This window comes from Micropterus salmoides, unplaced genomic scaffold (assembly GCF_014851395.1).
Source record: "Micropterus salmoides isolate LMB-PRFRI ecotype aquatic unplaced genomic scaffold, ASM1485139v1 Ms_hic_scaffold_7, whole genome shotgun sequence".
Taxonomy (NCBI): Eukaryota; Metazoa; Chordata; class Actinopteri; order Centrarchiformes; family Centrarchidae; genus Micropterus; species Micropterus salmoides.
In genome coordinates this window covers 8,662,751-8,685,170 of record NW_024044459.1, presented here as the reverse complement: position 1 = coordinate 8,685,170, position 22,420 = coordinate 8,662,751, and the positions used below count along the sequence as shown (strand labels likewise).

At 41.0% G+C, this 22,420-nt stretch overlaps 1 protein-coding gene across 3 annotated transcripts in view; it reads right to left on the bottom strand.

Moving 5' to 3' along the window:
* LOC119891888 (spermatid perinuclear RNA-binding protein-like) overlaps positions 1-19,320 on the bottom strand; it is an 81,007-nt gene extending 61,687 nt beyond the window's left edge. For 2 of the 3 annotated variants that reach the window (XM_038703856.1, XM_038703858.1), the window contains exon 1: positions 19,055-19,320. The gene's annotated coding sequence lies outside the window, so the exon portion shown is untranslated. The remainder of the gene's footprint in view (positions 1-19,054) is intronic. The other variant, XM_038703857.1, reaches the window with a different exon arrangement.
* Between the last annotated feature and the right edge of the window lie 3,100 nt (positions 19,321-22,420).

Below are 22,420 nucleotides of genomic sequence, written 5' to 3'. Positions count from 1 at the left end.
TTAAATGTTAAAACATAACTATATTTGAAAATGTTGCTGTAGTACAGTGATCTACATATTGATTTGTGATCTGCTATTTATTCTTCTCTAAAATGTCAGTCTGTATAAAACAGCACCAACAATATTAGACAGAAGTAATTTCCCTGAGAGCTGAGTGACCAGAGAAACCATAAAATCGAAATTTTAACTATCTCGTTATCGGTCAGCTGCTGGTAATACTGTGTGTTAAGCATCAGCTTCATGATGCAACTGACTACAATAAAGACCAAAGCTGAACTGGCTGTAATAGTCAATTACAATACGCCTCCAGTGGCAACATTCAGGACATGCCCACCGTCTCAACTCATTAAAAACTAACAAGCAAGGCAGTGAGGACACTTTAATATGTGTGTAGCTGCAGATCACCCCCTGGATACAATTTCAGCTCCTTGCACGGCCAGCAGCGTATCAGAACAGAGCGACACATGAAACAAGTCGCTTGCAGTGTGTACAAGCAGCAGGTGGTGTGTGGGTCTCAGCCAGGTAATGGAGACATCATGTGGCCGTGCACGGCTGACCGCTCAGAGCTCAGAGGAGAGTAAACCTGGGCACAGACTTGAGAGTGCATTTCTACTTCAAACCATCAGCCGTCTACATCTCTATGTTGCTGGAGGGTTTTATATTTGGAGAAAATGACTGCCTGCATTACAGGGATGTGTTTGAGATGCTCTCACTGATTATTTGCTATTCTTTAGAGTTATACTTTGACCGTAGTCCAATAGTAGTTTTTAGCAGCAGAAACGTGTATAGGTGTAATAGCTTTTAGTCAGTTGAATGAATCACAGCTATCTGAATTCATACCGATGGGGTTTGAGAAAAAAAAAAATGTTTTCTCAGGGTTCAGTATCCTAGAATAAACTCGAGTATAACTTTATTTCAAAACATACTTGAAAGCTGTATTCCACATTATGGAATAATTAATTGATGCTTAAGATCAATGTAACTGTCACCAAGGCTGGTTGAAATTATTCTCAACAAGAAAAACTATTGATGCTTTCAGTATTAAATTAGGATATGTTCTTCATGGAAAAGTCAGGCACAAATCTTTAATGTTGTTTCAGTCCATCTTAATGTTGAGCTTACTGAAAATGGAAACTTGGTGGAAACTTATGCTAAACATATAATTCACTGCCTGAAGAGGTTTGTGCTTGATAGAAACTTAATACTTAGAAGTTTTAAAGAAGAAGCGAAAAGATTAACAGACACATACCATACCGGAAAATCAGCAAACGGCAACCATGCACCAGTCATTCGATAAAACACGCACAAGATTTAGTTAACTTTAGATTTTCCTGTTGTTGGTTTAACCTTTCTTATATAGGATCCCCCCTTTTTTGGGCAGTTATATATATTTTTGAGGACGTGAACAGAATGAAATTTCTTTCCCAGACTTGCCTGGGAGCCCTGTGTGAACTCAGAATAAAGTCTCAGTGTAAGAAGCTAATTATAATATCCAGCAGCATAGTATTGGGCATCAGTCCAGGCAGCCTTCATGGGCTGAGGCCAATTCACTACAATCCACAGCTGGGAGAGAGTTATCACTGCAGTGAGACTTTTCAACTCACTGTACTCCAGGAGACCTACTGCCACAACGACTGAGGTATCAAATAAAGCTGCAAACTGCTCTTCTAAAGCCAATCTCAAAAAGGCAGGCAGAGAAGCCGCTTCTCTCTTTATATTCTAAATATGGATGATAGGATGCTTAAAATACGAATTTTCCCAGCATTTGGTGTAGGCTTGCATGAGACAAGAATCATGATCCTGTGGGTCCCGATAGGTCTGAACGATTAATTGCATTTGCGATATTATGAGATATTGTCTCGATGTGATAAAGCTAGATCATCATATCGCAAAGGCTGCGATTACACTCTGGTCACATGACACCCCAGAGTAAAGCAGTCTGCAGACGAAGCATCAACTTCGCAAGTTATGCTGTACTTTGACTTGTTGCTGTACAACGGCCTTAAGCTCGACAGAAGCACTACACACTACAGAAACCTTAGTGCCACACAGGGAATGAAAGTAGCACCGCCACCCGCGGGTAACGTGGTGGTGGTGTTGGGTGAAATTGTCGGGCCATTCGTCGCCTTGATGGACAGTAAAAATGCACAACAGAAAGACACGTGTAGTAAGGTAAGCGTACTGTAGAGATCGCCGCCTGTGTCACACACACTCAGCCACCAGTCAGCTCAGGAAATATCCACAAGTCCGAAAGAGGCCCAGTCTGTCCCCAGTTACAGCCTGGTTACAGTCAGTGCACCGCTCACCAGCATCGCAGGCTGCGGGGGAACTCCGGTGTTGTCAGAGAATTACTAAGCTTATCTATTAAACACGAGAGGCGACACTTGGTTTTATTTTCGTTGGCCAATTTTTGAATTCAACCTCAAACTGAGTATTTTTTCTTTGCTTTACTGGGATACAGAAAGATGGACTCCTAGGAGATCTGAACTGAGATAAGGACGCATTAATTGGTGATTGAACTGTGTGTTTTGTATTGAGCGCTTACTGTATAATACACTGTGGTGAACTTTGTTTTTCATGTTTAAACTGTGTGGTGCCAGTTGCCTCAGCAAACTTTTTTTCTCTGCATGTCGTGGACCACATCTAGTGCAGTAGATACAGTTCTTGATGTTGGTGGTTTTGCTAAATCTAAGCCATGTAAACTCCCTCAGCCAGGGAGACTGGCACAATAATTCAATTATGCTAATAATGCTAATTTTGTAGCCTAACATATTTGTTGCTGTAAAAAGTACCAAACTAGGTCTAGACTTGGCCACTATGTTCATCTGGGAAGAAAGTTATCCACATTACAAAATACTGTACAAACATTTAGGAACAGAGTTTTGAAGGTGACTACGGGTGCACCTTCAGAAGCTCTTGAGAAATAGCCTACTCCAATCATAGCACAAATGTACAAGGCTAGACACAAAAAACAATTAGCCTATGCTTAGAGATAATGAGATATACAGTTTGCTCAAATGATTATATTTATATTCCAATATATTATATTATTATACAAGAATCAATCAAATCAAAAAGTCACACACACCAGTGTCGCATCAGCTGGGTGAAGTTGATTAGCTCCTTTAGTCGACATTATCAGTAATACATTTGTTTTTCACTGTGTGAGAAAATTAATGTGTGGCTTGACAGCACGTGAAAAATGTCAAGTCTCGCGAGACAGCTTTTTACCTGACAATCTTGTCACATATTAATCTCAGGATGCGATCGGCGATGGGAATATACTTTTCAGTATATTAGTTTCTAGGAAGTGAGATGAGACAGGAGTTAAAATCCACTCCTGGCTCTATCCTCTACTGACTTCTCTGGGCTTTGTGTGTTGTTAGCGTAGTTGCATGAATTCCTTTTTGGGTTGAGAAAGTTCACCACCAGCTGTGCTTATGAAACCCTTATAAAACCCTGTCTGGATGGACACAAAATCCTGGTTGTCAAACTAAAACCGAAATATTTTTTCAACTGAATTAATGAAATTTTGGAGATACAAAGTTCTTTTAATTGACAGCAGTGTTGTTTCCTGTCGTGAGTGTGTTTCATATAAGACGCCAAATGTAGCTTCCAAAAACAAAGAAAGATGAATTTTTTGGTTGCCAGCAAAGTTTCAGTCCAAGAACCTCAGCAGATTTCTTGCATCAAAACAGTTCCCTAAATCCTCTCAGCTCACACACGATGGAGAAATTACAAAACACAATCCAGGCAGCTTCACAGGTAATGAGTCAACTCCCTCCCTCCAATTCAACTGCAACTCTGCATTAAAGCTATGAATTTTTTAAAGTGACATGTCAGAAGACATGAGGAGGATGAACTGAAATGAAGAACTGGAAGGTTTAATTTGCTGCAAAACAGTGGATCTAATACTGCACCAGTATTTAACATACAATCAAACCAATAAAAGCGAAACCGAGTTTTCAATCAAACTCCTTTCTTCATCTTCTTAACTGATATTGCAAGGATTAGTGATAAAATCAGTGGGCCGATTAATGGGACCAATATCTGGCATTTTGCGATAACCAGCATCGGCCGATATCGGCAATATCAAAGCCGATAAACAAAATATGCCTGCGGACACATCTGCAGGCGGCCTCGTCAGTGAGGCTGCCGTGGAATAATTTTTCCTTGTGAGCTTTGGGAAGGTGGTGAAAAAGTTTTTCTCAAGCCCTAAAGTTCCTGAGTCACATTCGTCTTTTCCAAATGTTGACACGTTTCTCCCATCCTAAATGACAGCTAATCTGATCAAAAACCATTACTGTACCCAATTTATTGTTCTATTTCATCAATGAATAAAAATTCAATCTAAAACAAAACATTACTGGCTGACCATACTGGATAGGGTAGTTACTGGTTAAGATAAACGTGTATTAGATTTTACTGTGCATGCAATAATGAATTATACATGACCTTAGTGTTGGGCGATGTCTACAAAATTTCCATCGGACGATGTCTACAATGAAATATCGTGATGGATGATGTCATCGGGTGGGGGCAGCAGTCGTCTTATGTGCATGTGTTCTTGCACAGACAGGCAAAAAGACTATTAACTTACGTTACAAGTCGTGGTGGATATTTTCTGCACAGATCAGGTAAAGCAACAGTGAACACACAGGGTGCAGATGTTGGTTTCAGCTGTTTGATAGGCTACGTCATTAATAAGTACTTGGTAACCGACCGACCCGATACCGGGGAAGTAACCGATGTTCGCTGTTCTAGCTGTTTTCCGTCCAAAAACAGCGGTCCATTGTGTCAACAGAGACCGTCTGCTGATGGAGAAGATGGAGCAGACGGGGGGAGAGAGACAGAAAGAGGCGGGGTAAGCAAGCAAGAATCAACTCTCTGACATAATACCGGTGGTATAGAGGACAGTAATATGGGTCGCGTTAGTTGGTGAAGTAATGTGGAAAGCGATACAACTTTGCATCGGATAACGTTAGCAACTGCTCGCCGTTTTTACCCGACTTCATCTGAATCTTGGTTGGACTGACAGGCGTCATCACATAAACCTTTAGTGTTGTTTTTATCCTTAAATTGAGTTTACGTTGGATTAAATGTTTTATGGTGCATTTCGGCTGCTGGGGCTCAGGCGCGCGCACAGAGCTGAATCCAACCCGGTGTCCTCGCATTAAAAACAGAATAGTGGCTGATTCAAGCAACAGAGAAAACAGGTCTGTGCTTCATTTCTAAGTGGGTTTTGAGCCCATTAATCTTGCCATTATATATCGGCCCTCAGCTGCCCTGCTCTCTAAATATCGGCCATTGAAAAGTCCATATATCAGTCAACCACTAGTAAGGATTCAGAGAATTAAAATTCCACCAGTGTATTTCCATACAGCTTGCAGCATGTCACCATCTTGATAAATTGGCAACAGATGGTTTACAGTTTTGAATCTTCCCTCACTCCCCAACAACCTGTTTCAGCAGGAATCAGATCATATTAAGGAAGTAAAGATGCCATTTAATTATTATTTAAAGAGTAACGCCATATCATTTTTTTGGAAGGAGGAAAAAACAGCACTGCAAGAAACAAACCCACACCTGACCATTCCCTGCTGTGATAGTGTGGTCAGAGGTTCAAGAGATTAATATCTTTGAAACCATAGGTCAGTGCAGCTATATTTTTCTCTTTATAAAGTCTACAGCAAAGTTACTTGTTAAGGCCACATCCACACCAACCTGAAAAATACATATTTTTCTCCATTTGGCCTTCTGTCGACACTAAGCCGGCATTTTTGGTGGCCAGAATAGGAGCTTTTGAATAGCGGTCTGCAGAGTGGATGAACCTGAAAACACTGGTCTCACATTTAGATGTGAACGAGGAAATATGGGCTTTTGGATGAAAGATGATGCACGCCTGGTGCGGCAGAAAAGCTCAGAAACCAACTTCCTGTTGCTTCTAATCCTCTCTGTGATCACTCACACTTTAAATTTCAAAATAGCTGCTCACACAGCACAGGTGTTGTCGACAATCTGCATTTATGTTTAATTTGTCAGGCGACTTCCCCGTCAGTGATTTGATTAGGTGGTTAAGAGGCAGCAGCTATTCTCTATTCAGTGCCTGTTCAGAAATAGAAACTCTAAAATGCAGGTTGTGTCCATGAGAACAACTAATTGTGAGTTCAGCTTAAGTAGAAGTGGAAGCAGGAGGAGCCAGAACAGCAGTCACTGGGCTGTCTGTCCCACTCCTTAGCAGAGGTTGGCTGTGATACAGTTTCATTTTGAGCATGGAAGCTCATTCTTGACCTTGGGAACCTAACACACTTTTCTTTGCTAAAACGTCAACTCACTAGCTGTCAACGCTGTCAGCTGAAGAAGACTGTGAGATATGGCTGAATGATTTTATTCCATATACAATTTAGTCGTTTGTCAACTTGAAGAGGAGGGAGATGAAGACATTTAACTTTTTAAATGTTTTTCTAATGTTTAGGTGTTCGTGGACAGATCTTTAAGAAGAAGTTTACCTTGAACCACTAGCGTGGAAGCATATTCTTTTAAAATGAAAAGAGAATTTTCAGACTCAGCCAGCTTTGTGTGGATGTAATATTAGCCAGCTGAACTAACAGGACAGCCTGAAACACAGCCCTGAGCCCAGAAAGTTGAGCTTTTATGTTCTCAGCTGAGGAGATAAAAGCTCACACCATGGCAGCTTTTGCGGGTCATGACGCAATTCCCAGACTCCAGTGAGCTCAGGTGAAGCTGCAGGAGTGCCTCGTCTGAAGCAGCACAGTCCACTAATGGTTTTCATTAGTGCAGCTCTGGATGCACAGCATTCTTCCTGGACTCCACCTCATGGTACTCACAGCTCACGTGTGGCTTCACAGCACCGCTGCTGCCAAATGTAAAGCGACCTGGCCCTTCAACCAGCAGTACCACCCCACCTCATCTCCACCAAGGTTATTATCATTAACGAAGTCGAATGAAACAACGAAAATTAGATGTGAATAAAACATTGTCGTTAACTGAAATAAAAATAAAAAGGAGGCTTCACAAAAAAAGAGAACTAAAACTAACTTAAAAGAGTAAATGTCCTTAGTTTTCGTTTATTTTCATTTGTATGTAATGAATTTCTCGGTACCACTGGGTACTAGGATTAGCGTAGTTTGCTTTTAGGGTTTTCTGTTTTCTTTATGTAGGTTAGAAATTATACTGTAGATTGCATGTGCTTCAGTTATTTGTAGTATTTATTTAGACAATGTGTTAGTACTTGAAATATAAATATTTGCTTAGTGTTTGGGCCCCTATGTACAAGCTTCAGATAGCTTAAAAAAGGGTGTCCCTTTAGACAAATCTGCATTATTTCTAATGATTGTACTTCTATTTCAATGTTTTGTGACAAAACTAAACTGGACTGAACTAAACTGAACTGAGCTCGGCATCGTGCAGCAACAAAGACTAAAACTAACACTGAAACTAATAAAAACTAAACTAAATCTAAGCATTTTAAAAAGATAAAAAATAAAATAAACTAGCAAACCCACATTAAAAACTAATTAAAACTAAACTGAAAACAAAAAGTCTAAACGAACTAAAAAATAAAACTAATGAAAAAGTCATGTCAATTCAACATTCAGTTAGAAAGAAAGGACTTTATTAGCTCCTGTGTTTCAGCAGCTTTTCTGCTCATGTTCAAAACTTTCTGCACATCTGTGTTGTCGGACATGCCCAGAAAAAAAGTCATAATATTAATAAACTAACATCATCCTTTAATAAGCAGTCTACCTGCCCTTTACGCTGCGGTGCATTACGTTATTGATCCACTGGTAGTAACGTTTTCCCCTTCAGACCATTTGACGCAGTTTAGGACTTAATGTGAAACCAAAAGTAACTGAAACACTTGTGATCAGGCAGAAATCTCCCCACAAATCCGCACACGTTAACTTCAGTAGATCATAAAGTGCAGCTCACAGTCCCAAACTGAGCAAGGTGACACCTCAGTTTTTAGATGTTTATGTTGCAAAACTCTACCAGCTATGTTACCACTCGACACAGCTCTCTGCACTCACAGCGCAAGCGGTGCGGTTCAGTTGATTACTATCAGGGTGTACGCCAATGTTGCATCAGCTGGGCGGAGTTGAATCGCTCTGTGAGTCTGTCTTATCAGTTATAATTACATTTGTCTTTCATTGCGTGAGAAAATTAATATGTGGCTTGACAGCATGTGAAAAATGTCAATTGCGTGAGTCTTGCGAGACAGCTTTATATACCTGGGATCTCGTGGTACAAGATCTCATCACACCTCTACTTTCTATACATCTTCTTTTCCATTCTGAATTGTTAATACTTTCTCCTGTCACGATCTGGATTTGAAGATTTTATTTGGTGTTCAACAACAAGTAATTTTCAAGGTGTGACTCTCAACAAGGCTGTATAACAGAAGCCTAGACAAATCTTTGCAACAAGCACACGACGTGAGACGCCACTCAGGGTTTATACTCACGTAATGTGTGGTGAAAACCTGTAATCAATGGCATTAAAATCAGACAGTAGCCAGCATTGGTATTAAAAGGTCATTTGAGTGCTTTAAACAAGGGTTGGGGGATGTGTCAGAAACCCATTTGCTGATTTGTCAGGTATTAATCCCTATATTATCTCTGAGTGCATTACACCACTGTCGACAATCAATCAATGTACAGATCTGCTCTATGGGAATATTGGATGTACAGGGTTGTTGCCTCACGTAGATTGATTTGTCAGATACTCAGTTCACTGGATTTAATTTAAGCAGGCATTCCCATACCGTTATTACAGATACCAGATTTTCTTTTTTTTTTTTATATATATATGCAAAACATCATAACATAAACAAACTATTTTGGTTACTCAAGAACTGTGATCAAGGAGATATACTTGTCAGTGCTCTCTGGTGCACAAACTATGTAACAGAGACACTGTTTCTAAATGGCCTTAAACATCTGCTCTGCAATTTCTTGTTACTTATTGGCCGGCATACAGCATCTGCCTAAAGCTAATATTGGCCATAACGTTGCCAGGCTGATATATTGGGTCGGCTCTAATTACGAAAATAAATTACATTTACTATACTGCAATACAAGATTTAATTAATATCCGCCGTACCTACTTCAAAAGCCTACAGTGGGTTGTCTGGTGAGAATGGAAAAGCCTGTGAAACAGAATTTAGACCTACAGTGAGAAACTAAAACTCTCCACATATCAGACTAGCAAAATCAGTGTGACCCAACAATCTACTCAACAGAAAGGGAAACAGATTCTCTCTTTAAATCAATATATAATTTGCTGAGCGATGATATTATCAAAAAAAAAATCATAGCAGGTTTCTTCATGTAGTGTGGTGACCTGATACTGAATAAAAGGCCAAATTAGACTCAATACATCAGTCTAACCCTGAAATCCATTTATTATGCTTTTCCAGACTTGTGAGACTTGTGTATGAGCTATGTCCTTCACCTGGGGGTGCTGGTTCAATGTGCCAGAACAGAAGAGGATGTGAAGACCGTCCTTTCATGTTTCCAGAGCAGAAATGGGCGTGTGAATATTTCAGTCCCTGTGAATTTGATGCCAAACTGCTCTGCTTCTCTGTGGGTCTTTTTTCAGTGAGCCTCAAACATGCAGCGCTCGTCCTACCACGAGCCGAGCGGCTCTTACAGATATGCGAGGGAGATCTTAAGGAGATTGACGGCGCCTGGTGGGGGATTCACTTCTGGGCTGACAACAGTCAGGTGGGCCTGTTCGTCCAGAGTGGTATGACAAGTACAAAACCAGAATGAGGCTCAGGAAAACAGCCTGCAGGAGAAACACAGAGCTGTTCCTAAACTGTGCTCGCAGGTTTAACACGACGCATACCGACTCTGGGCAAATATTCCTCTATTTATATCACAATAAAGGATGTTTAAAATAACAGCGTGGCATCTGCAGAAACAGCAGGTGTTTAGATTTTACTTCCTGTGTTCCACTTTTATGGCACATAGCTGAAAAATTCCAGTTTCATCAGCCTACTGTTGTTATGTTGTCTATTCAGCGCCTAATGCTGCAATGTATTTCTGAAATTCTTTCTCAAAGTTTTATTGGACTTGTTTCCCCCCTCCAGCCAGTTTCAATGAACAGTAAGAGATCACAACTGAACCGATCCTCAACTCACAAAACTGATCAGCAGGTGTGTCAGCACATGAGTTAAACAGAGATGATCTGAGCTGCGAAACAGTCTAATATGTCTTTATTAATAAAACTGAGCATTAGGAGTATAAACTGCCCCTGCAACTGGTTCATCTGTTGCTTTAGAAGCATTTTAGCATCTTTCTGCCCATTGTTTTGGTTTTTACAACCAGCAACTTGAGTGTTTTGGTTCAGTCTCGCTCATTAGTGTTGTTTCCAGCAGCAGCAGGCAGATCTGATAAACCCACTCTCCTCTTCCTGCCCAGCACCAAACAGCAGACAGACACCGTTAGAGTCTAGCTGGTGAAGAAAGTGGAACATCTAGAAGCTACAGAGAAAGACACTCACAGGAGTTGGTGCAGACCAAATCAGAGCTAAGAGGAGAGGGAGTACTGGACACAAGCATGACTTCAAATTAAACATCATGTTGCTGTGCCTGCTGGTCGTGTAAATAACCAACACATTCGCCATATCAACATTAGAAGGTATATCAGCTTTGTGTTTACAGCTTCTTGCGCTGGCAAAAAGAAAAGAAAAATCAATCAATGCAAAGTTTAATAATCTTGTTTGAAGAATGTTCGGGCCGACATCGGCACTGTGTAAAGAAACGCAGTTTCCTCGTTCACGCCAACATAGACTACGTTTACATGCTGTCAATATTCGGGTTATGTTCGGGTTAAGGTCACTATTCGGGTTTCTGAAACATTCGGGATAACCCGTTTACATGCGTGAGCAGAGAGAGTTACTCCTGTATACATGGAATTTGTAATCAATTGGCACTACCCCGATGTAAAAGGCGACGCACGGTTAACGTCTGGACGTACGGACAACCTTAAGACGCAATATGCGTCATTTCCGATTCTTCTTCCTGTATGTATCCAAAGACAACAACAACAACAACAGCAGGCGGACGGATACTGAATAGTTCGGGGCAGATAGCGATCGCCTTTGTTTGCGCTTTAGTGCTGGTACTGACCCACCAGCAGCACTTGACACTACTGTGCCTCGCCATGTTTACCTCGTTTACTTCCGTATACTGCACGCGGGTTTGGCGCATACAAGAAGTTCCTCTACTCAAAAGACCAAGATTCCTTGCGAATAGAACATGCACAGAACACAAATCACTATGGGGATATGCCGATACGCGTTTACATGACCAAAAATTCGGGTTAGAAAAGGGGTACCCCAGCTATAATATCCCGGTTTTTAAAATCCGGGATATGAGCATATTCGGGTTTTTGCCGGTGTTTACATGGCCGTTCGCGACCGGGTTATTGCTAATATCCCGGTTTTGAACGGGTTATTGGCTGCATGTAAACGCAGTCATAGAGGACAAAAAGACACCCAACACAGAAATGGAACCTTACTTAACTTACTCAGCGCCAATACTGACCTGATTAAGTAGATCAGGTATCTGCCATGATGTCACATATCCACCTTAAGTAAAGTTTCTTTATCAATGGCATTATATTAATTATAGCCACAACAGGCTGCCAACTAGTGCCACTGTGATCCTAAGCCTCATTTTACTTTGCATAGATTATTGAAAAGTTTAACAGGGTGGTGTATACGGATTATAAATGTGGGGTATCGGATTGGTACTTAGTATCAGCAGACACTCTGTACCGAAGTATCAGAATTGATATCGGGAGAGAAAAGCTTGGATCAGTGCATCCCTAACTGCAGCATTTGAAACATCTTGATCCCTTTTTCTGTGGCGATTTAGTCGCTAGTTAATGCATTAAACACCCTTTTAACCAACTGATTTGTTATTAGTAAATGACACTAGTACAAGAGGGGAAGCTTTAAAAGGAATTTATAGTGTGTTCTGTGGTCACAGCCTGGACATGCGCTGACAGCCCTTTGATGGAAGTCCATGAGGGGTATGGTAAACGAGTCCCGGTCCTGGCAGAAAGAGGCGACTGGCAGCTACCACAAATCAAACATCCAGAGTGCTGCAGGGTTTCTGTTTCCAGAGCACATCAAACGGCTCAGGAGAAGAGACATCCTCGGGGACTCTCAGAAAAAACACCGTGTCCCGGAAGATGAGGTAATTATTTCAGCTAGGTGAAGTTAGAGAGGTGGCTGCTTCAGACTGTCATAAAACTAAAACCAGGCCGCTCTCTGTGGTTGATAGTGCAGGATGAGTTGAGCTCTCCAGGCTCTTTGGATTGGTGAAATAAGAGAAGATGGAGCTGATGGCAGCAGGAACTTCTCTGCTCAGGTTTCACAGTTTTACCTCAACGGACCCGTTCAGTTACACTGAAGAGATGCGGCTACTGCAGTCGAGCTGACGCATGAGAGGGAACCAGAGCTGGATGCTCAGTCTTGGTAGCAAGATGTGTAAACAATATGCTGATGCAGGTATCAGTAAATATTAATCTCAATTCATAATTAATGTGGGTACATTGTTATATGAGGTCGATACTGTGCAGTTGTATGGTCAACAGCTTTGATGTTAACTACAGAAACAGAAGCATGTTTTATTAATCCATTTGACGTCTTTCTGTAAACCAGGTTTTACTCGATGGTAACTATTTAACTCAGGGTATTTTGGGTCACTCTGTCAAAGGCGTAAAGTGACATCTTAGTCTGATACATGTGGATACATTTAGGAACCCCCAATGATCTAAATTCAGTTTTAGAGACGAGATGATTTCAACATCCTTTTTATTTCAAAGCAGATCTCGGTGTTTTATAAATAGTCACAACTGTACAGTCAGTGCACAAACTCCCCCAAACCATGGATGTTTTATAAGAACTGGATACCAAACCTAAAGATGGCGCCTGTTAAGTCCAATGAATTGCTTTTCTGGCGCTGCTGGCGATGCTCTCCGACTGGTCTGCCCAAACTCTCAATGATTTACAGCGTTTACCTGTTGCTAAAGTAAACACTAACTACTGCTAACTATAGCTGCCGTTATTAGCTGACTCTGTCCGGGTTTGGGGGCTCAAGGCACCGGTGTTCAAAGCTACTGTACTAGAGTTGTAAACACCAAGAGCAAGAGAAAAAAATGGAAGCAACCTCAGGAAGAGTCAGTGAGGAGGGATCCCTCTCCCAGGAAAGACAGACAAAGAGCAGACAGAATAGGTATGGGTGATGTCTACAATGAAACGCCGGGATGGACGATGACATCAGGGGGAGGGGGTTGTAGCGGTTGTCTTATGCGTTTACTGCACATACTTCAATCGGTATAAAACTAAGTATTATATTACCTGTGACAGCGCCATCTAGTGGTGTGGTAGTGGTAATGCACAGCAACACGAAGGAGGTTAACCCTGTCTGGTAGCACATGCGCAGCTGTAGGGTTAACCGGTCGACATGCATATAATCAATAACTTAAGTTTAGGCACACACTCGGTGATGGTTGTGGTAAGGGTAATTGGTTTCGGGAGGCAAAGCTAGCAAGTCAGCTAGCTGGCAGTATCAAAGTAAACAAGGGTCCTAGAAATGCAGTTCCGCTCCTAGGATTGCGGTCCTGAAACTGCAGCCTCCGGTCCCGCAGCTACATGCTTTCACATGGTGATATAATGTCAAAATTTAAGGTTTTTTTTGCCTCAACATTGTGATGTCTGCAACCATTTGAGATGGATGATGGAATCGTCTATCAGCCCAACCCTATACAGAACAGACTCTACATAGATAGATTGTAAACAAATATGAATTGTGTAGTGTATGAGTCATTCGTGTGGGTCAGTGATAATATGAGGTTCCTCCCTGACCACAGATAAGACTGGACACCAGGAATGCTAATTTGCTTTCTTTGACTATATTGGCATTGAATAGGTGTGGTGGGGCACTCTGCATTAAAGAGCTTCTAACATCAATGAATTTCATCTGTCTGGTTACCATGAAGAGCTTCAATTTCCCACGATCCTCTTAAGTGTGTTTTCAGAGGCTCCCTGTGCTGAAAAAAAAATGGAGAAATACATGTTTTTCATCGTGAAAATTGAAGAGTATCAACAGGGAATATCAAACACCCTGAGATTCACTTAGTAGAGATAGTTCTGCCATGAATACTCTGTGTGATACTACAGAGAGGGCAAATCAAAGGACGGCATCACAGCCATCACCGCGTGGACCGCAGAGCCAGACGTGATCCACAGCAGCCGGGGGTTTATTTAATAAACTATGTGATGGTGCTCCAGACCAGCTCATCACGGCGGACATGTTGGAACACGGCGGAGCAGAGGGTGTGAAGCTGTACAGCTTCACCAAGATGCGCCAACAACAGGGCAACACATGAAGCAGAACCACAAAAACAGAATAAATGATTGTTTTAAGACTCCAGATTAGATGACCACTGCTGATCCGTCAAACCTTTCAAATTACAGCCCGCAGAGAAACATGTCTAACTTTACAGTCTCGATTTTGTAGAATATTTTGTTTTGGTACAAACAAAGCTGTGTCTCAATTCACATTCTTCTGTACTTGCTATTTTGAGTATGGCAAAATGCAGTGCACATAACAGTCAAAAGGTTGAGTGTGGAAACGCTGGATACTTCTCAACCGCAATCTGCCCTTCTTTCGAAAAACCTGGCCTGTTTTAAAGCCAGTTGAAGACTTTCAGGGCTATTTAATAAATCCAGAGTTATAACAATGAGCCTGTAGCTGTGGATGTGACTACACTGAAAAATGGCCTTATATGTAAATTTAATATCCTAATCAATACTGGAGAGGAATGCAAACTGATACTGTGCCTCGTTCTGTACCACATGCCAAACACAGAGCATATTATGGAGATTAAATTAAGTTTTCACTGTCCACCTGTCGTTTGTTTCCACCTCTCACAGCTGGCAAACATCTGTCGTCCTATGCCATGAAATGATTAATCAATCATCAAAATACTCAGCGAGTCATTTTCTGTCAACTGACAAATAGATCTAGCCATTGTTCTGCCAATACAGCTGGACATCACATAGTAAAACGCCAACAGCAGCAGCCGCTGATCTAGACAGTTTAGAGAGTTTTCTCGTCCGACATTTCCACTTTTTGGCAGCGAAATGCATCCTGGGATATCTGGCGATCCGAAGTCCACACAAGTCACCACCGATGCAGGCTCGGTAAAACGGGCGGAGCGATCACATCTGGGTATTTGACTTTACTTGGCTGCGGACTTTTGAATTGGAACAGTATTTTGGCTGCGACGTCCACAAGAACACAAGAGAAACAGCCTTGATGTCAAATAAGTGAAAGAAATAACGACTGTTTCCTGTTTTTCCGAGTTCCATCTCGCAGGGAAACTCTGGGTTTTCTGTTTCAGAGAGCGAGATCAGATAATCCCTAGATCAATAACTCCAGCCTCCTCCTCCCGAGGAGGTTAGGTATAACACTGCGACTCTGTGGACAGTTGCACTGAAAACACTTACTGTGGGCTGCATTACTGCAGTAATCACTGTTTAATATGTAACCTATAAAACTGATCAATGAACAGTAATCTTTCATGTTGTAGTCGCACTGATTGGAACATTCCCATCATCGTTATCAACTGGAGATAATGTGACTATTTCTGAGAGAGGAAGACGGTGGTGCAGCTGAAACAAACAGGCCTAAATAAGGTCTAAAAGTGATTTTTTCTTTATTAGCTGCTTATAGTCTGAATGCGTTTTGACAGCATTAATAAAATACGAAATGAGCAATATTTTATTATTATTATTATTATTATGTAAAATAGACTAAAACCAGGTCTAAAACTTTACAGTCAGTTTGAACCTACAGACACATTTTCCACTGCAAAAAGTGGTGTATCGTCGTATCGGAGACCCATTGATGATGGCTTTTTTTCATCCCCACGCACGCACTTCCATCAGGTTCAACATACTCAGAGCTGATTGAACTTATTCTGATCAGCTGTTCTGAAAATTCAGAGTTTCCCCACCTCAGGCTCAATCAACCCAGAGCTCAGGGATAAGCTCAGAGTTTGTTAAGCCTGCTTTTTTAACACAAATACCCTCATACACCGTATATACCCCAGTGAAATGTCAGGAAGGTACGCAAGAAGAAACACTGCCCAAGCAACAGGACAATCTGTTGGTCGTGTTGATCAACTAACGACAGAATATATTTACGTAACGGAAAACAAAGACTCCAGCACAACCTGATAGGCTACTCATAATCACAGAGGCAAAGTTGTTGGCTTAAAAGCTGCTGAAGTGGTGTTGTGGTCTGAATGAACTTCTGCCTGTTGCAGCTTGAACTGACTTCTGTCCTGAAAACACAGGCCGGACCTGTGACAGTGTCCGTGCTGAGGATTTACTGTTAAGAAAACACACATGTATTCCTTACACACACATCAGAGGACAAGTCTAATTGAAAACCAAATGTAACACACACACTTGATCTAATTTTACAAGAGCTGCGCTGCATCCGCGTCAACACTTTCAGCTGCAGCCGGACCGAGGCGGCTGCGGAGGAACATTAGGCTCGAGTTACCGTTTCTATTTACATTCCTCAGGCTCAGAGGGGCCACCTGCTCCGGCCGGTGCTCGCTCTGCTTACCGGCGAAACCTGAACTGGTGACGTAGTGTTTATCAGGTTCAAGCAAATGTGAGAAACGCAGATATAAGAAGCAGCTTCAACATGCAGCAAGTACAGAGCTGCCTTTTGTTTCCACACAGAAACACTCTCACTAATTTCTTTACAGAGCAGTTTACCTGTCAAGAGCGGGTGGGGTGGGGTGGGGTGCAGAGACTTGATGGCAGTCTCTTGAACCATCTTGCCTACATGCCAACATGTCATCCCTGTCAGGCTGTAAGCCGTGAACAGGAGAGCCTCTGTAACTGCTACACATTAGCTTTCATTTTATCCTCATTTAAGTCAGACTGTCGTGTATTCACTGAGACACTTCTGAAAGAAGAACGCTAAGTCTTCACCAGCTGGTTTGTAGTAGCGGTGGGAATCACAGTACCTCGCCTCAGTATTGTGGGGAAAAAGTATGTAGGGTTGGGGCCGATGTAAAGATTTTCAAACCCGTCTGATATTGAGCCAAATACCTGATCGGACAAGTAACATAAAATATTACCACTAGGTGGCGCACGTCACTCAGACGCTCTCAAGTGATACATAATGAGAACAAGCCACCAGGAAGTGCGCTGTGGATAATGTAGATAACCCCTGCGTAATGACTCGTGTCACAATCTGAATTTGCTGGCAAAAACAGAAACAGAGCTGTACAAGCTGTTGGACTTACAGAGACAGAAACTCTTAACAGGGTCACAGATTGACTACAGACTGATTAGAACAACCCTTTAAAATAACACATCACACAGTCAAATCTGACCAAACATTCGAATACCACATAAGTTAAGCTGCTACCAGTGCAGGTGACCCTCTCCCTACCCAGTCTCTCATTTCATCTGGATTTAGTTCAAACTGTCAATTGAGATGAGATTGAGACTGTTTATTCCTCATCAGCTGGTTTAACATCAACACAACAGTGTTCTTTGGAGATGGGTTATATTAATAACATTCTGATATCATAATATAAAACTGGAAATTCAGTCACTTTTAAATATTTGATTTCTTGTTTTTTGTAAAATCACTTCATAGCATTACTGTTCCTGATCTCACATAAAGGACTGTTTTTTTCAATTCAACAGTGGTTCTCATAGCTTTTCACGTCAAGCACCCCTAAAATGAAATGTTATATCACAGTGTGTCCCACGGTTTCACATCTGATAGGATATTTGCAGGTTTTCTTACATGATGTATGAAACCCATGACCAAAGTAGTCTGTCATCGTTTCACTTATGGATAGAATTATAGGGCGGAAAAAGAAGAAAAAAACCTTTTCTGGGGAGCCCCTGAAGGACCCCTGAGGGTCCCCTGACCCCACTTTGTCCATGTCCATGTGTACGTTGAAACAGTTATTGGCCACTGTAGTATTTCCTTCTGTCCATACTGGCTGTGATGAAATCCCTTCCTAGCAGGACTACAACGGAAGAAATGGGGATAAATTCCACTGTTTCCTCTGTGCAAACATCCATTCAGAAAATGACTAATTTTAGAAGGTATTTCATTTGACTTCTAAAGCCTCATGTTAGCTTCAGATTAACTTTACAATGACAACTTTACAATTACAGTGTAGTCACATTAAGAAGGGCTCTTTATGTCCATAGGGACATGCACAGGGGAACGTGAATATTGAATTAACACAGGATTTAAACTATTTCAACACATCATTTAACTGGTGCGATTTAGTTAAGCCACACTGAATAGTAAATTATATCAATAATAATAATAATAATAATAATAATAATAATAATAATCTCTTCTCTCAGGCATTTCTGTTGTGTTAAGTTAAATGTTGCCTGAAACAAACCATATTGATGTGTGTCTCCAATCAAGTTATTTTCACAGCCAGAAACTCTGGAAGGTTAAGGCTGCCAAGTATTGATTGTGTTAAGTGGAAACCTACAAGCTAATACGTGATAAATCATTCATTGTACAGGTGCATCAGCCCTGTGCGGGCCTACCTGTACTTCTGAATAACTAGAAACGAAGAGGTGCCGAGAACTTGAAATCCAATCACTTGACTTAGTGACCTGGAACAGCTGCTCTTGTGTTAAGGGAAATAATGTTGTCTTTTAGCGGGAAATACGGTAGAAAGTATTCCCATTCAACGTAATGCAGCCACGTTGCGGACGGTCCGTGTGGTCCATGCGGGGTGGACGGTTAACAGAATCTAACTGCCAAAAACTTGCCGTTAGGTCATCTCGGTAACGAGCGAAGACTTCAGTAAATTCATACATTTAACACAGTTACAGTCCTGAAGCTGGGCTGAAGTTAACCGAGCCGTGCGGGACAGCAACACGGCAGCAGCCGCCCGTTCATCCCTCTCTTCCACCGAAAACTGTCACAGAAGCGGACACTTACCTCCGTGGACAATCGTGTTACCACCAGGAGGAGGACGGGAGAGGAGAAAGCGCGGCGGTCAGCGTGTCCAAAAGCCTCCGTAAACACTTTGTTGCTGTATTTTTTGTGTCCTGTAACAGAAATTAAGTCCCGTTCTGATGTCAGGTTGTATCCGGATAGCAGCTCACAACGTGGACTGGAAGCCGGCGGAGACGGAAACGGCAACAACAACAACAGCGACGGCAGCAGCAGCAGCAACTGTCTCCGGCCAGCCTGCTGTCAGCGCTCAGCGCAGGGGGCGCGGAGGTTGCGGCTGCGCATGCGTGCACCAACTGCTACTGCGAAACAAAGATCGCCTAATAACAAGATGGTCCTACAACTTTTTCTGGGATGTACAGTATCTCAGAAAAGTGAGTACACCCCACACATTTTTGTAAATATTTGATTATATCTTTCCATGTGAAAACACTGAAGACATGACACTTGTTACAATGTAAAACAGTGAGTGTACAGCTTGTATAACAGTGTAAATTTGCTGTCCCTTCAAAATAACACATCACACAGCCATTAATGTCTAAACCACTGGCAACAAAAGTGAGTACACCCCTAAGTGAAAATGCCCCTCAATATTTTGTGTGGCTAACATTATTTTCCAGAACTCCAGAGTTCACCAGAGCTTCACAGGTTGCCACTGGAGTCCTCTTCCACTCCTCCATGACGGCATCATGGAGCTAGTGGATGCCGGAGACCTTGCACTCCTCCAATTATATATATCTATATATATATAGATATATATAACAATACACTATTTTTATCAATTGAAGTATCAAAACTGTCTCTGAAGAAGGAAAAAAATAACCATACTTTCATAATACTTTACTACCTCATTATTCTGCTGACTTTTAGTAAACCTGGCTACAAACATGAATCTTATTCTAAGTATCTTCTTAAGTATCTATGAGTATCACTCAGCTGTGGAGCTTTTAATTGGGCCTGCATGGCATTTCATATAGCAAAGTATTGACCAGTGAAAGGAGGTCTTGATCCTTGTGGTATTTGCATGCAGAACAACTGTTTATGGAAAAGCACAAAGATATGGCAGTGCAAGTCAAGGTTTTTTGGTTTCTGAACTCTCTGACATTATGCTAAAAACACTTCTTGTGACATATACAAAGATCACTTTAACAAAATTATAATGCAGCTACCAGTATATCAAGAATGTCAGTAAAGCAGTCTCTACTGGGCACAAGTTTAATGGATGATCATTTATAACTATTTTTACTGTGACTTCAAGCCTTCCCCTTCAGCTGATTAAATGTCTGCAGCCAAGCGGAGCAGCAAGATATGTATGTTCCATCTGTAGCCTCTAATTTGTGCACTACCGTGCCATTACCCTGTGCGTTTGCACACTGTTTACTCTTAAAGTATGAGCAGCCAATACCAGGCTGCTGGAAAACAACTACTCAAACCTCTGTGGCTCCTCCAACTGACTCCTAAATTTTAGCATCTTGTAAACATAATTCACAAAGTTGAGACAGTTGAGATCCATTTTATTGTAGCATGCCAGCAAGTCAGTCACTGCACATTACTGTGTGAATCACTGTGTTTATAAAATGACATTATTCACAGAAAGCGCGACACGGCTGAGCGTTTATGTCAACAAACTGGAAGTCAGCTTTAAAAGCTACATCGTCTTTCTCTGGCATCATAATATATTTTCAGCGCTGCACGTTCATGAATTGCCACTCTGAGCCTCCAATTCAGCAACAATGTTTTCCTATTTGGCGAAGCTGTTTTAATCACACAGCACTGTTATTTGCACAGCAGATTAAAGTATGTAATACTGCCCACTAAAGATTAAGCTTATATACTTCCAGCATGTGATTACATTTTGGTAAAGGGCAAGAAAGCTTCAATTTTAAAGTTAAATATTAAAAAGTAAGCATGTCCTGTTGCCTTTTTCAATATTTAACAAAACATTCTTTCCCTAAAAGTAAGTATATTACATATTATATAAATATTACAAGAAAATATTGTAAGGGAACAAAATATGTTGCTGGTGACAGCAGCACATTACATTGCATAATGTTTCTTTTGAAATGTATTTGCTGTTGCAAATTAGTAGCATGTGAAAGTAAGTTTTCACATTTCAGCTTTATGTATATATACTAACTTGTGTACACCCTCGCTGACCTCATACACCCTGTGCAATATTATAAATGGGCACCCATGTCATAGGATGTGTAGGTTTTAGAGTCAGCATGAACAGCACTGTTTCCTTCTGAGTAAAATGCATTATGCTTCTACGTACTTGATAAGCATTTGCACTAAATCAAAAATACAGTATACTTACTCAAGTACCCTGCTTAAGGTACTTGTACTTTATTTGAGTAATTCAATTTTCTGCTACTTTATATTTGTACTCCAAAACATGTGGGAGGGAAATGTTTTACTTTTTTACTACTTTGGTTGCTAGTAACTCTGAAGGTCAAAGTACCCAGAAGTATATAAAGTATTTAAAATGAGCTCCACCTTTACCATCTGTCTCATTAAAGTGATGCTTAAACATAAAGGCATCACACAATATAATCATTTTCTATAATATACATTGTTATATGAGTAATTTTGGTACAAGTGTATTTTGATGATAAAACTTTTCTACTTTTACATTTACTAAGTAAAATTCTGAATGCTACTTAAAGTGAGAGTGCAGGACCTTTACATACGTCCTTTTAATGTCAAGCCCTTCCCAAACAAGTTCACACAATGCTGATTAAACCTATCAGCACCAGGTAAATCTCTCTGTACTCACTGTATACTGGAGTTTTTAAATCTGTTTTATGCAACACGTGCTCAAACCTAAATGAAAAAATTGGTCAACTGTGAATTGTTCCAAAACAAAATATATGAACATTGCAAAGTACCACTCCAGCAACTTGACTACGTTACATATTTCATGTGAAGTAAAACGTTCTGTAACGGTCACAGTTTGGTTAGATGTAACAAAACTACTTGGTTAAATTTAGGAAAAGATCGCTGTTTGGATTAAAAGGAGTATGTTATGTAAGTCACCTACGTTAACTTAAAATTTTAAATAAATCAACACTGACGGTTTCACACAGGACACAAACCTCAGTCTTGTGGGTGAAAGTCCTGTGTTTGTTTAAACCATCCATTCACCACCTTATATGGACTTGATTCTTCATCAGCTGACTTCCTCCTTTGCTACATGGCCACAAAAGGTCACAGCCTAACAATAAATGTAAATATTGGTCGTAATAAGCTGCTGCACAATCACTGTTTTTCTGGTGTTTTTCTGGTGTTTTCTGGTTTTATGCCAACCAGCACTCGTTTGCTAAAACTGAAAGGGGGAGTGACCGTAGCGAC